Genomic DNA, 14,024 nt, shown 5'->3' on the forward strand with positions numbered 1-14,024 from the left:
TGCTATTGAGGGAGTACAGCGTAGGTTCACCAGTTTAATTCCCGGGATGGTGGGACTGACATATGATGAAAGAATTGATCGACTGGGCTTATATTCACTGGAATTTAGAAGCTTAACAGGGGGTTTATAGAAACATATAAAATTCTCAAGGGATTGGACAGGCTAGATGCAGGAAAATGTTCCCGATGTGGGGGGAATCCAGAACCAGGGGTCACAGTTTAAGATTAAGAGGTAGGCCATTTATGGCTGAGATGAGAAAAACTTTTTCACTCAGAGAGTTATGAATCTGTGAAATTCTCTGCCTCAGAGAGCAGTGGAGGCCAATTCATTCGATGTTTTCAAGGGAGAGTTTGATATAGCTCTTAGGGCTAATTGAATCAAGAGATTGGGGAGAAAGTAGGAACGGGGTACTGATTCTGGATGATCAGCTATGATCATATTAAATGGCGGTGCTGGCTCGAAGGGCCAAATGGCCTCCTGCACCTATTTTCTATGTTTCTTACTCTTGACCTGAACCTCAGTTTCCCTCGTCATCCGTTTCTTCGCTCACCTGCTTGCCCATCACTCTAACAAAATTAGGGAGTTTTAGCTACAGGGAGAGGTTGGACAGACTTGGATTGTTTTCTCTGGAATGCAGGAGTTCAAGTTCAAGTGAGTATTTTGTCATTTGTCCCTGTATAGGACAATGAAATTCTTGCTTTGCTTCAGCACAGGAGGTTGCAGGTAGCACTGGTACAAGTATGTCTTTTTACAATACTGGAGAGATTTTGAGGAACAAGATCATTATTCAGTTTTTTGCACCGATACACTGTTCTTAACAAAAATCGACCCATCATGTGAAACCTTATAAATAACAGATATAAATTAGATAACTTCAAGACCGAAAGTCAAAAACTTTTTTCATGACATACAAATCTTGGACACCAATATTGTGACATTAAAAATGCTGCCACATTTAGTCATGAATAATTAATTCATAAATAAACTTCATATGGCCCCTCATACATATACGTTTTGATAATGATCCAGGGATTCATTATCATTTGATAATGATCTTGGAAATATCTTCATCAATACCAGGAGAAAAATACAGTAACATAAAGATAATATTGTTTTTCCAATTTAATATATCAAAAGTATCATGGTGTCAAAAAGGCAACGACCGTTTACGATATATTTTCCGAAATTCTAAAATCAATTTAAAAATAATTTTGGACATAAATTGGTCATCAAAACTAAGAAATGGAGCCAATCTTCAATTTGGCAACACACTGTCTCTTGTTTACCTTTTGTACGGACCAAGTCGCTAACTTCATTCCTTAGTGTCAACTTCCGCAAGCTCCACAACGACCGTTACGGAGACATTTACTTACTAAAAAATCAGCCCAAATCAAACGTTCTGATGAATCATCGGCCATCGATATAGCTCAGATCCATAAGATGATGTACCATTTAGATCACATTGGTGAAAATCTTTGGTTTTAGCTAATAATGTAACGTACGTTTGTGTGTATAATGTGTAACGCGCGTTGCGGTGTCCACTCAGATGGATGCAGCATTCTCCTACATGATCAGGTGAATGAAGTGGAAATGGTGTTTGCAATTTTATTGTTCCATGTGGTATTCATAAATATAGAAAGGAATAAGAAATACTTGCACTTACTGTGCCAACCAGGTGGACACCATGCGACAACCGTTACACAAAATGCATTTGTGTATTCTGATGCCATTTTTGGAAACGTACTATCTTTTCTTATATTTTTTGTTGATACTATGTTAGTCATGAACCCAATAAAGTGCTTGTCAACTTTTTTGAAGGAATTTGAAATTTGACCCCCTTTGTCATATTGTTGTGTGCAGTATTGTAAAAAGACACATATATAAAATAAGAGGCATGGATAGGGTAGACAATCAGAACATTTTCCAAGGATAGAAAAATCAAATACTAGTGAGCATAGCTTTAAGAAGAGAGGGGCAAAGTTTACGTAGTAACATACAAAATAGGTGCAGAAGTAGGTCATTTGGCCCTTCGAGGCAGCAACGACATTCAATATAATCATTACTGATCATCCAAAATCAGTACCCCGTTCCTGCTTGTAGATCGGTTATTTCCTACTAGCCAATTGTAGTGCTTATTAGGGGTGGCTCGCCTAATATGCGTCTTATATTAACAAGAGCTTGCCTGCACCATTCAGTATGAGTAGCTGCTAGGAACTGTAATGTCAATAGACAACAGGTGCAGGAGTGTGCCATTCGGCCCTACGAGCCAGCACCACCATTCAATGTGATCATGGCTGATAATCCCCAATCAGTACCCCGTTCCAGGCTTCTCCCCATATCCCCTGACTCCGCTATTTTTAAGAGCCCTATCTAGCTCTCTCTTGAAAGTATCCAGAGAACCGGCCTCCATCGCCCTCTGAGGCAGAGAATTCCACAGACTCACAACTCTCACAATAAGGCTTACCCCTTATTCTTAAACTGTGGCCCCTTGTTCTGGACTCCCCCAATATCGGGAACATGTTTCCTTAACAATCTTATATGTGTCAATAAGATCCCCTCTCATCCTTAATGTCCTGCAGATCGATGCTGTGCATAGATTTAATAAACATGTGTTGTATCTTGATATGTGTTTGACTCCACTCATTACATGGTGTCATAGAGTGAGTCTTACCTATTCCGTTCACGTTTATCGGGTTTTGTTTTTTTAAATTAGTTTATGTGCCAGTTATCTCTATCATGGCAAATTCATCTCGCCGTCCTAGTCCTCTGATCTTTGACTGTGACATTGCTGAACACTGGCGTCTTTTCGAGCGTGACTACACTCACTATGTTCTCATCGTTCATCGCAACAACCCCCCCAATGTGCGTGCTTCTGTATTGCTCAACTTAGCGAGACCTGAGGCAATGAATCATGCCGACAATTTTACATTCGAGCCTGCCGTTTTGGATGCTAATGGACAGGTCCTGGTGCCTGCAGAGACGATTGATGACCCTGCCGTTTTGCTTGCAAAGTTGAGACAGTTGTGCAGCCTACCCTCGAACTACATTATTGAACGTACCAAGTTTTATGCTCGTATGCAACAGATTGATGAACCGATTGAACGTTTTATTTGCGACTTGAAACACATGGTTGCACGCTGCCAGTTTTGTGATCTGTGCGATGAACTCATCTGTGACAAGCTTGTTGGAGGTATGCTTGAAGTTATGGGGTGAACTTCTTCGTAATACTGACCTAGACAATAGACAATAGGTGCAGGAGTAGGCCATTTGGCCCTTCGAGCCAGCACCGCCATTCAATGTGATCATGGCTGATCATCCCCAATCAGTACCCCGTTCCTGCCTTCTCCCCATATCCCCTGACTCCGCTATTTTTAAGAGCCCTATCTAGCTCTCTCTTGAAAGCATAGACCTAACCCTTAATCAAGCAGAGCACGCCTGTTGGATTGCTGAGATAACATCTTCCCACACTGAGTCTGTGCCCTCCGGTCACCATTCGCAGTATAGTGTCAATCTTACAGACAGCTCCTCTCATAACACCCGTTCCCAGCCTTCCCCTGCCTGACAGCAGAGAGGGTCTGCTGTTCGATGTCAAAATTGTAACTATTTTCATAGAAACATAGAAAATAGGTGCAGGAGTAGGCCATTCGGCCCTTCGAGCCTGCACCGCCATTCAATATGATCATGGCTGATCATCCAACTCAGTATCCTGTACCTGCCTTCTCTCCATACCCCCTGATCCCTTCAGCCACAAGGGCCACATCTAACTCCCTCTTAAATATAGCCAATGAACTGGCCTCAACTACCTTCTGTGGCAGAGAATTCCACAGATTCACCACTCTCTGAGTGAAAAATGTTTTTCTCATCTCGGTCCTAAAAGACTTCCCCCTTATCCTTAAACTGTGACCCCTTGTTCTGGACTTCCCCAACATCGGGAACAATCTTCCTGCATCTAGCCTGTCCAACCCCTTAAGAATTTTGTAAGTTTCTATAAGATCCCTCCTCAATCTTCTAAATTCTAGCGAGTACAAGCCGAGTCTTTCCAATCTTTCTTCATATGAAAGTCCTGCCTTCCCAGGAATCAGTCTGGTTAACCTTCTCTGTACTCCCTCTAAACTGTACGCAATACTCCAGGTGTGGTCTCACCAAGACCCTGTACAACTGCAGTAGAACCTCCCGGCTCTTATACTGAAATCTTTTTGCTATGATTGCTAACAAACCATTCGCTTTCTTCACTGCCTGCTGCACCTGCATGCCTACTTTCAATGACTGGTGTACCATGACACCCAGGTCTCGTTGCATCTCCCTTTTCCTAATCGGCCACCATTCAGATAATAGTCTACTGCATCTGCCATGCATTTGCCCACTCACCCATCCTATCCAAGTCACCTTGCAGCCTCCGAGCATCCTCCTCACAGCTAACACTGCCCCCCAGCTTCGTGTCATCCGCAAACTTGGAGATGTTGCATTCAATTCCCTCATCCAGATCATTAATATATATTGTAAATAGCTGGCATGCTACGGGTCGGCAGTTCTGTGTTGCTTACCATAAAACCTGTAATTTCTGCAAGAAATTAAGCCACTTTGCAAGATGCTACCGTTCCCGTGCGACTCAGGCGCTCCAAGGACAAGCCTGCACTTGACACAACATGAACTTGCTGATAACGAATGCCTAGAGCCTGACTTGCCATCCCCCGCTCTCAGCAAGTACTGATACCAGCTCAGCAATCCATTCTCTCCTCCCTTTGTCTAACGAGCAACTTGACCATGAGGTAACCATGTTTGTGAATAACAGACCTTTGATTGCTAAGGTTGATACGGGGGCAAAATGCAACGTCATCTCGTTATCAGAGTTTTTAAAAATCCGTAATGCTGAAGTACTGAAAAGGCCTCGGCCACGCTTCGGGCTTACGGGGGAGATGATCTACACCTACTTGGACAAACTAATTTAAAGTGCACCATAGACACGCAGCCCCATACCTTAAAGTTTTATATTGTCAAGTGGGATTCAGAGACTTTGCTCAGTATCAACGCATGCCACGATCTAGGCCTGGTATACTTTGGCCGTGCTGTCGATCAACTCTTTCTTGCTGACGGGCCCACTCAGCAAGTACTCTCTTAATACAAGGAACTGTTTAACAACGAGCTTGGCAAGTTGCCTCTCAAATACCACATTGTCGTTGATCCCAACATTGCTCCTGTGGTCCGAGCACCACATCGTGTTCCGCATACCATGCATGACAGAGTTCACAATGAACTCAAGCGGATGGTCTCCATGGGTGTTATAGCTGAAGTTACAGACCCATCTGACTGGGTTTCCACCATGGTGGTCACAACAAAGAAAAACTAGGAGGAGATCCGTATCTGCATAAACCCCAGAGATCTTAACTGCTATCAAACGCCCACACTACCCTATGCAAACAGTAGAGGAAGTTGCTGCTCAAATCAGCAACTCATCAGTATTCTCCATTCTAGATGCCAAAAGCTCGTTTTGGCAGATTCCACTGGACCCAGACTCGTCCAATCTTACTACGTTCGGCACCCCCTTTGGCCGATACAAATTTCTGAGAATGCCCTTTGGCATCAACTCCGCCAGCGAAGTTTTACAGCGTGTGATGGAACAATTGTTTGCTGAGTATCCATGAGCCATCATTGTTGATGACATTCTCGTCTACGGACGCGACCTGGCTGAACATGATGCCAATCTGAAGAAAGTATTAGACCGTGCCAAAGACATTCAGCACAAACTCAATCCCCTGAAGTGCAAGTTTTGATCCCAGAAGTTACTTACGTCAGACATGTTTTCACAAGTGATGATCTCAGACCAGACCCATCAAAGACTGCAGCAATCAACAAAATGCCGGTTCCTACTGACGTTGCGAGTCTACAAAGGTTCCTTGGAATGGTCAACTACCTGGGGAAATTTATTCCCAACCTCAGCGATATATCTGCCCCCCTGCGAGAACTGATACACAAGGACGCTGCATGGTCCTGGTATCCACAGCACTAAAGAGCTTTTGACACTCAAATTGCAGCTGGCTAGCGCACCTACTCTCGCCTACTTCACTTTGGAGTTACCAGTAATGCTCACTTGCCATGGGTCCCAGTACGGACTTGGCGCTGCTTGCCTGCAGACCACTACCGAAGGCAACTGCAAGCCTGTCTCTTATGCCTCTCGCACACTAACTGACACTGAACAACGTTACGCCCAGATTGAAAAAGAATTGCTCGCAGTGGTTTTCGCCGGCACAAAATTCAAGGACTTTATTTTTGGGAAGTCTGTGACCATAGAAACTGACCACCAGCCGTTGGTCACCATTTTGAATAAATCCATCCACGCTGCCCCAGCCCGCCTACAACGAATGATGATGCAGCTGCAGCAATTTGATTTCAACATGGTCTATAAGAAAGGCAAGGACATGCACATAGCTGACACGCTATCAGGAACCCCACACAAAAACGACATACAACACCTCTCTGAACAGGACCAGTTCTCAGTAATGAAGGTATCATATGTTCCTACTGATTGTTTGAGCAACCTGGCAGAGCACATGGCTGCTGACGAGACTTTACAATTGCTGTCTGCAGTCATCCGGTGTAGCTGGCCGGATAAACAACACAGCACCCCGCTCGCGATCCGCCCATACTTCGTGGTTCACGACGAGTTGGTGATACAGGACGAGATTATAGTCAAGGGTCACAATGCAGTTGTCCCAGCCGTTCTCCGGGACAAGTACTTCAACGCCGTCCACAGGGGCCACCCCAGCGTGGAGGCAACCTTACACCTGGCACAGAGCATGTTTTACTGGCCTGGGATGACCAAGTACATACGCAAAAAAAACAAAGTTTGCGCCGTCTGCAAAAGCCTGACGCCACATCAGCAGAAGCAGCCGTTACTGCCGCACTCGGTCCCTCCTCTCCCGTGGTCCACGTTAGCCACTGACATATTCGAATATCATGGGAAACACTATCTGGTTCTTGTTGACTCTTACTCGGGTTGGTTTGACATAGACTTACTCCAAACTATTACTTCTGAATCGGTTATCGAGAAGCTGCAGCGTCACTTCTCCCTGCACGGCTCCCCTGCACGTCTTCTGTCTGACAACGGCAGACAGTTCACCAGCCAGTCTTTCAAAAACTTTGCAAAACTATGGGACTTCCAACATATTACCAGCAGTTCTGAGTTCCTGCAGTCCAACGGACTCGCCCAACGCGCTGTCCGAAGTGCAAAACAACTAATGGAGCGGACTTACCTTGCAAAATCGGACGTATACCTAGACCATCTCAACTTAAGGAACATTACAAGGGATCCCATGCTGGGTTCCCCAGCCCAATGACTGATGTCTCGCCAAACCCGTGCCCCCATGCCTGTGTCCCAGCAACTTTTGCAGCCACACGTTCGTTCCCCGCCTGCAGTTCAGAAACAACTACAATTCAAACATGATACACAGAAACGTTTTTTTGACAAATCCAGTAAGCCACTTAAACCTCTCGCTAGTGGACAAGTGGTTTGTCTCCAGACCAACAAGGGCCGTCTGGGTCACGTCTACGGCCCTGCCAAAGAACCACGCTCTTATCTGGTTGAAGCGGACGGAGCCATTTACAGATGCAACAGTCAACATCTCCTTCCAGTGAAGGAACTGCGTCCTGCAACTCCGTATCTAGATGTCTCGCGTTTCGTATACCCTCCCACTGCGGGTCCTGCTGCTCCACTATCAGCGAATGTTTCCACCGCGGCCTCCCCGCGGCGTTTGGCAACTAGCTCGCCTATCTCTTCACCTCCCCGGTCATTTCCCCCATTCCTTCCCCGGTATCTTCTCCGGTGAAAGGAGGTGAGGCGGATTTGTACCGCACACGCGCCGGACGGGTTAGCAGGCAACCCATTAGATGCGGTGATTTTGTGTAACTATACAAACTTCCCTAAATGCGTTATTAACGCTCCGCCACCTATATTGCTTAGCCACCAATGCTTTATTTTGTAGATGTAGATTGGTTATTTCCTACGAGCCATTTGTAGTGCTTGTTATTAGTGGCTCTGCCTAATATGCGTTTTATATTAATAAGAGCTTGCCTGCACCATTCAATATGAGTAGCTACTGGGAACTGTAATGTCCTGCAGATCAATGCTGTAAGTTGTATCTTGATATGTGATGTGTTTGACTACACTCATTACATGGCTTTTAACCTATCTCCTCTGATTCCGTTAGCCCTAAGAGCTAGAGTGCCCTCTATAATGTTTGAGACAAAGACCTATCATTTATATATTTGCTTCTGTACTCCACAATTTGAGCTTTGTAAGAGAGCTCTCAGCACCTAGTCTTTCCTCCAGTCTTTCCGTCATCTTTGGAAACTTTTATTGCTGTTTATCAACATGAGGACCAAAGTTGTGTCAATGAAAGTCAAAGAAGCCATTATGAGATTGAGAAACAAGAATAAAACTGTTCGACACATCAGCCAAACCTTAGGCTTACCAAAATCAACTGTTTGGAACATCATTAAGAAGAAAGAGAGCACTGGTGAACTTACTAATCACAAAAGGGACTGGCAGGTCAAGGAAGACCTCCACAGCTGATGACAGAAGAATTCTCTTTATAATAAAGAAAAATCCCCAAACACCTGTCCGACAGATCAGAAACACTCTTTGGGAGTCAGGTGTCGATTTGTCAAAGACCACTGTCCGCAGAGACTTCATGAACAGAAACACAGATGCTACACTGCAAGATGCAAACCACTGGTTAGCCGCAAAAATATGATGGTCAGGTTACAGTTTGCCAAGAAGTACTTAAAAAAGCAATCGCAGTTCTGGAAAAAAGTCTTGTGGACAGATGAGACGAATATTAACTTATATCAGAGTGATGGCAAGAGCAAAGTATGAAGGAGAGAAGGAACTGCCCAAGATCCAAAGCATACCACCTCATCAGTGAAACACGGTGGTGGGGGTGGTGTGGCCTGGGCATGTATGGCTGCTGAAGGTACTGGCTCACTTATCTTCATTGATGATACAACTGCTGATGGTAGTAGCATAATGAATTCTGAAGTGTATTGACACATGCTATCTGCTCAAATTCAAACAAATGCCTCAAAACCCCATTGGCCGGCGGTTCATTCTATATCAAGACAATGATCCCAAACATACTGCTAAAGCAACAAAGGAGTTTTTCCAAAGCTACAAAATGGTCAATACTTGAGTGGCCAAGTCAATCGCCCTTTGATCTGAACCCAATTGAGCATGCATTTTATATGCTGAAGAGAAAACTGAAGGGGACTAGCCCCCAAAACATGCATAAGCAAAAGATGGCTACAATACAGGCCTGGCAGAGCATCACCAGAGAAGACACCCAGCAACTGGTGATGTCCATGAATCGCAGACTTCAAGCAGTCATTGCATGCAAAGGATATGCAACAAAATACTATACATGACTACTTTCATTTACATTACATTGCTGTGTCCCAAACATTATGGTGCCCTGAAATGGGGGGACTAGGTATAAACACAGCTGTAATTTCTACATGGTGAAACCAAAACATATAAAAATGGCCTTTAATAAAATCTGACAATGTGCACTTTAACTACATATGATTTTTTCTATTACAAATCTCAAATTGTGGAGTACAGAGGTAAATAAATAAATGATGGGTCTTTGTCCCAAACATTATGGAGGGCACTGTATTTCTAACTCCCTCTTAACATATCCAGTGAATTGGCCCCCACTGCCTTCTGGGTGAAAACGTTTTACCTCGTCTCCATTCTAAATAGCCCACCTCTTATACTTAAACTGTGACCCCTGGTTCTGGACTCCCCCAACATAGGGAACATGTTTCCAGCCTCTAGTCCGAATCCTTAAAAATGTTATACATCTCTATAAGATCTCCTCTCATCCTTCTAAATTCCAGTGAATACAAGCCCAGTCGACCCATTCGTTCATCATATGTCAGTTCCATCATCTAGGGAATTAACCTGGTGAACCTACGCTGCACTCCCTCAATAGCAAGAATATCCTTCCTCAAATTAGGAAACCAAAACTGCACACAATACTCCAGGTGTGGTCTCACCAGGGCGATGTACAACTGCAGTAGGACCTCCTTGCTCTTATACTCAAATCCTCTCGCTATGAAGGTCAACATTCTATTTGCTTACTTCACTGCCTGCAGTACCTGCATGCTTACTTTCAGTGACTGATGTACAAGGACACCCAGGTCTTTTTGCACCTCCCCTTTTCCTAATCTACCATTCAGGTAACAATCTGCCTTCCTGTTCTTGCCACCAAAGTGGATAACCTCACATTTATCCACATTATACTGCATCAGCCATGCATCTGCCCACTCACCCAACCTACCCAAGTCACCCTGCATCCTCATAGCATCCTCCTCGCAGTTCACATTGCCACCCAGCTTTGTGTCATCCACAAACTTGGGGATGTTACATTTAATTCCCTCGTCTAAATTGTTAATATATATTGTAAATAACTTGGGTCCCAGCACTGAGCCTTGCAGCACCCCACTAGTCACTGACTGCCATTCTGAAAAGGACCCATTAATTCCTACTCTTTGCTTCCTGTCTGGCAACCAGTTCTCTATCCATGTCAATACCCGACCCCCAATACCATGTGCTCTAATTTTGCACACTAATCTCTTGTGTGGGACCTTGTCAAAGGCTTTTTGAAAGTCCAGATACACCACATCCACTGGCTCTCCCTTATCCATTCTACTTGTTACATCCGCAAAAAATTCCAGAAGATTAGTCAAGCATGATTTCCCCTTCATAAATCCATGCTGACTTTGACGTCACTGCTTTCTAAACGCGCTGCTATTAACTGGTCTGCCATTTCCTTGTTTCCCATTATAAATTCACCTGTCTCTGACTGTAAGGGACCTCCGTTTTATGGGTGGAACTGAGAAATAGGATGGGGACCTTGTTGGAATTGTACTATAAGCACCCAAATAGTCAATGTGAATTAGAGAGACAAATAATCAGGGGGATTGTGGAGAGTTGTTAGAATAAAGCTTTATAGGACTTTAGTTAGCAACATTTGAAGTATATCGCTCCCCTGACTCTCAGCCTTGACTCTTCTCTGCTGCAGACAGAATGCTGGAGTATCTCAGCGGGTCAGGCAACATCTCTGGAGTACATGGATAGGTGACGTTTCACAAAGTGCTGGAGTAACTCAGCGGGTCAGGCAACATCTCTGGGGAACATGGATAGGTGACATTTCACAGAGTGCTGGAGTAACTCAGCGGGTCAGGCAGCATCTTTGGAGTACATGGATAGGTGACGTTTTGGGTCAGGACCCTTCTCCAGACATTGTCTCAAAATGTTACCTATCCATGTTCTCCAGAGATGCTACCTGACCTGCTGAGTTGCTCCAGCACTTTGTCCTTTTGTGTATTAACCAACATATGCAGTTCTTTGTTTCTATGCAGAAACACACAGTTCATCACACCCTGAACATGCTGACCATCAAATGCCCATCTACACTCATCCCAATTAGAGCAAGGAACAGCACAGGAACAGGCCCTTTGGCTCACCATGACTGTGCCAAACATGATGCCAATGTTTGCCTGTGTCTGGTCTATATCCCTCTTCCCTCCTTGTTTATGCACCTGTGTGCCCCTTGAACGTTGTTTCTACCATCTGTCGTTATTCTGGCTGTTTATATTCCACCAAGTGCCAACGTCAAGCTAGCACTGAACACCCTGCTAGCATCAATCAACAAACTACAGACTGCGCACCCTGATGGGATTTTCATCGTGGCTGGAGACTTCAACCAGGCTAATCTAAAAACTGTCCTTCCTAAATTCCACCAGCATGTCACGTGTCCGACGAGAGGTCAAAATACACTGGATCACATGTACAGCAACATTAGGGATGGATACAAAGCCTCCTCTCTCCCTCACCTCGGCCAGTCTGACCATCTATCACTCTTTCTCACCCCGGCATACAGACCTCTCATTATGAGAACCAAGCCCAGTGTGAGAAGCATAAAGACTTGGCCCGAGGGCGCTGCCGCCCAACCTCAGGACTGTTTTGAGCGCACCGAGTGGGACCTGTTTGCAAACCAGGACATACAAGAATACACATCCACAGTCATGTTCTATATACAGAACTGTATCAACAATGTCACTGTCGACAGGGAGGTCAGGTGCTATCCAAACAACAAACCATGGATGACCAGGGATGTCAGGAAACTGCTGAGGGAACGCAACTCAGCCTTTAGATCTGGCAATGATGAATTGTACAGCACTGCCAGATCTAAACTAAAGAGAGCCATTAAAGAGGCAAAGATAGCCTATGGAAGAAGGTTAGAGGGGTATTTTAACGAGAGGGACCCTCGGCGTGTCTGGCAGGGCATTCAGCAACTCACAAACTACAAGGGCAAGGGGGGCCGATCATCAGCAGCAGTAACAACTCGCTAGCTGAGGAGCTCAACCACTTTTTTGCCCGTTTTGAGCTGAATGAGGCGGAGCCTGCACCTGCAGCCGCACCCAGCACTGACGACCTGGCACTCACTGTGCCACTCACTGTGAGTACGGAGGACGTCAGAAGAACACTCCGCAGGGTCAACCCCAGGAAGGCTGCTGGCCCAGATGGCATCCCAGGGAGAGTATTGCGGGACTGTGCAGACCAGTTAGCGGAGGTTTTTAGCGACATCTTTAACCTCTCTCTGTCAACGTGCACTGTCCCTAAATGCTTCAAGACTGCTACCATCGTGCCTGTACCCAAAAAAACATCCATTACCAGCTTGAATGACTATAGACCTGTTGCTCTCACTTCAACGGTGATGAAGTGTTTTGAACGGCTGGTCCTGGCCCACATTAAGTCCTCACTCCCATCCACCCTGGATCAGCATCAGTTTGCATATAGAGCTAATAGGTCAACGGAGGATGCCATCAACATAGCTCTACATTCTGCACTGACACATCTGGAGCGTCCTGGCTCATATGTGAGGATGTTATTTGTAGATTTTAGTTCTGCATTTAATACCATCATCCCCAGCAGAATGGTGGACAAACTGTCTGATCTGGGTGTTAATGCAAACACATGCGGATGGATTAAGGACTTTTTAACAGACCGCCCACAGACTGTCAGGATGGGGTCCAATTACTCCCCAGTCCTGACGCTTAGCACAGGTGCGCCACAAGGATGTGTGCTGAGTCCCATCTTGTATACAATATACACTTATGACTGTATACCAACACACAGTACAAACAGGATCATCAAGTTTGCAGACGACACGACTGTGGTGGGACTGATAAACAACAACGACGAGTCTGCCTACAGGGATGAAGTCCAAAAACTGACTGTCTGGTGTACCAAAAACAACCTGGTACTCAACCCATCAAAACAAAAGAACTGGTCGTCGACTTCAGGAGGAAGAGGAGAGAGGAACCTGCTCCCTTATACATCAAAGGAGACATGGTGGAGAGAGTCACTGGCTTTAAGTTCCTGGGAATAAACATCTCCCAGGACCTCAAATGGCAAATGAACACCGTCACTCTCGTGAAGAAGTCACATCAGCGGCTGTATTTCCTGAAGTCTCTGCGGAGAGCTAACGTCTCACAGCCGCTGCTGCTGTCCTTCTACCGATGCGCCGTGGAAAGTATCCTCTCCTATGGAATCCTGGTGTGGTTTGCTAGCTGTACTGTGGCTGAGAGGAGGGCGCTGCAGGGAATTATAAAAACTGCACAGAACATTACAAACGCCCAACTGCCCTCCTTGGATGATATATATAGGGCCCGATGCTTGTGCCGGGCCACAAATATCAAGCAGGACACATCCCACCCTGCCAACCACCTTTTCACTCTGCTACCCTCTGGGAGGCGATTCAGGTCTCTGAAGGCTCGCACCGGTAGACTAAAAAATAGTTTCTACCCATGTGCGATAAAAGAGCTTAATTCCAACAGAGAACACTGGGGAAGCAAAATGTAATTCCAAGAAATGCCGCTAAATTCTTTTAAATTCTTTTTAAATACTTATTTATTATTTTACTAATAAGTGTACATATGTGTCAATGGTTGTCGTGTTTGTA

The 14,024-nt window shown here is 45.1% G+C and overlaps 1 protein-coding gene across 3 annotated transcripts in view; it reads left to right on the forward strand.

Annotated features, from left to right (window-relative positions):
* Window positions 1–14,024, forward strand: part of pknox1 (PBX/knotted 1 homeobox 1) — a 72,178-nt gene that overhangs the window by 36,555 nt on the left and 21,599 nt on the right. The gene's annotated exons all lie outside the window — the stretch shown is intronic.

This window comes from Amblyraja radiata, chromosome 14 (assembly GCF_010909765.2).
Source record: "Amblyraja radiata isolate CabotCenter1 chromosome 14, sAmbRad1.1.pri, whole genome shotgun sequence".
Lineage (NCBI taxonomy): Eukaryota > Metazoa > Chordata > Chondrichthyes > Rajiformes > Rajidae > Amblyraja > Amblyraja radiata.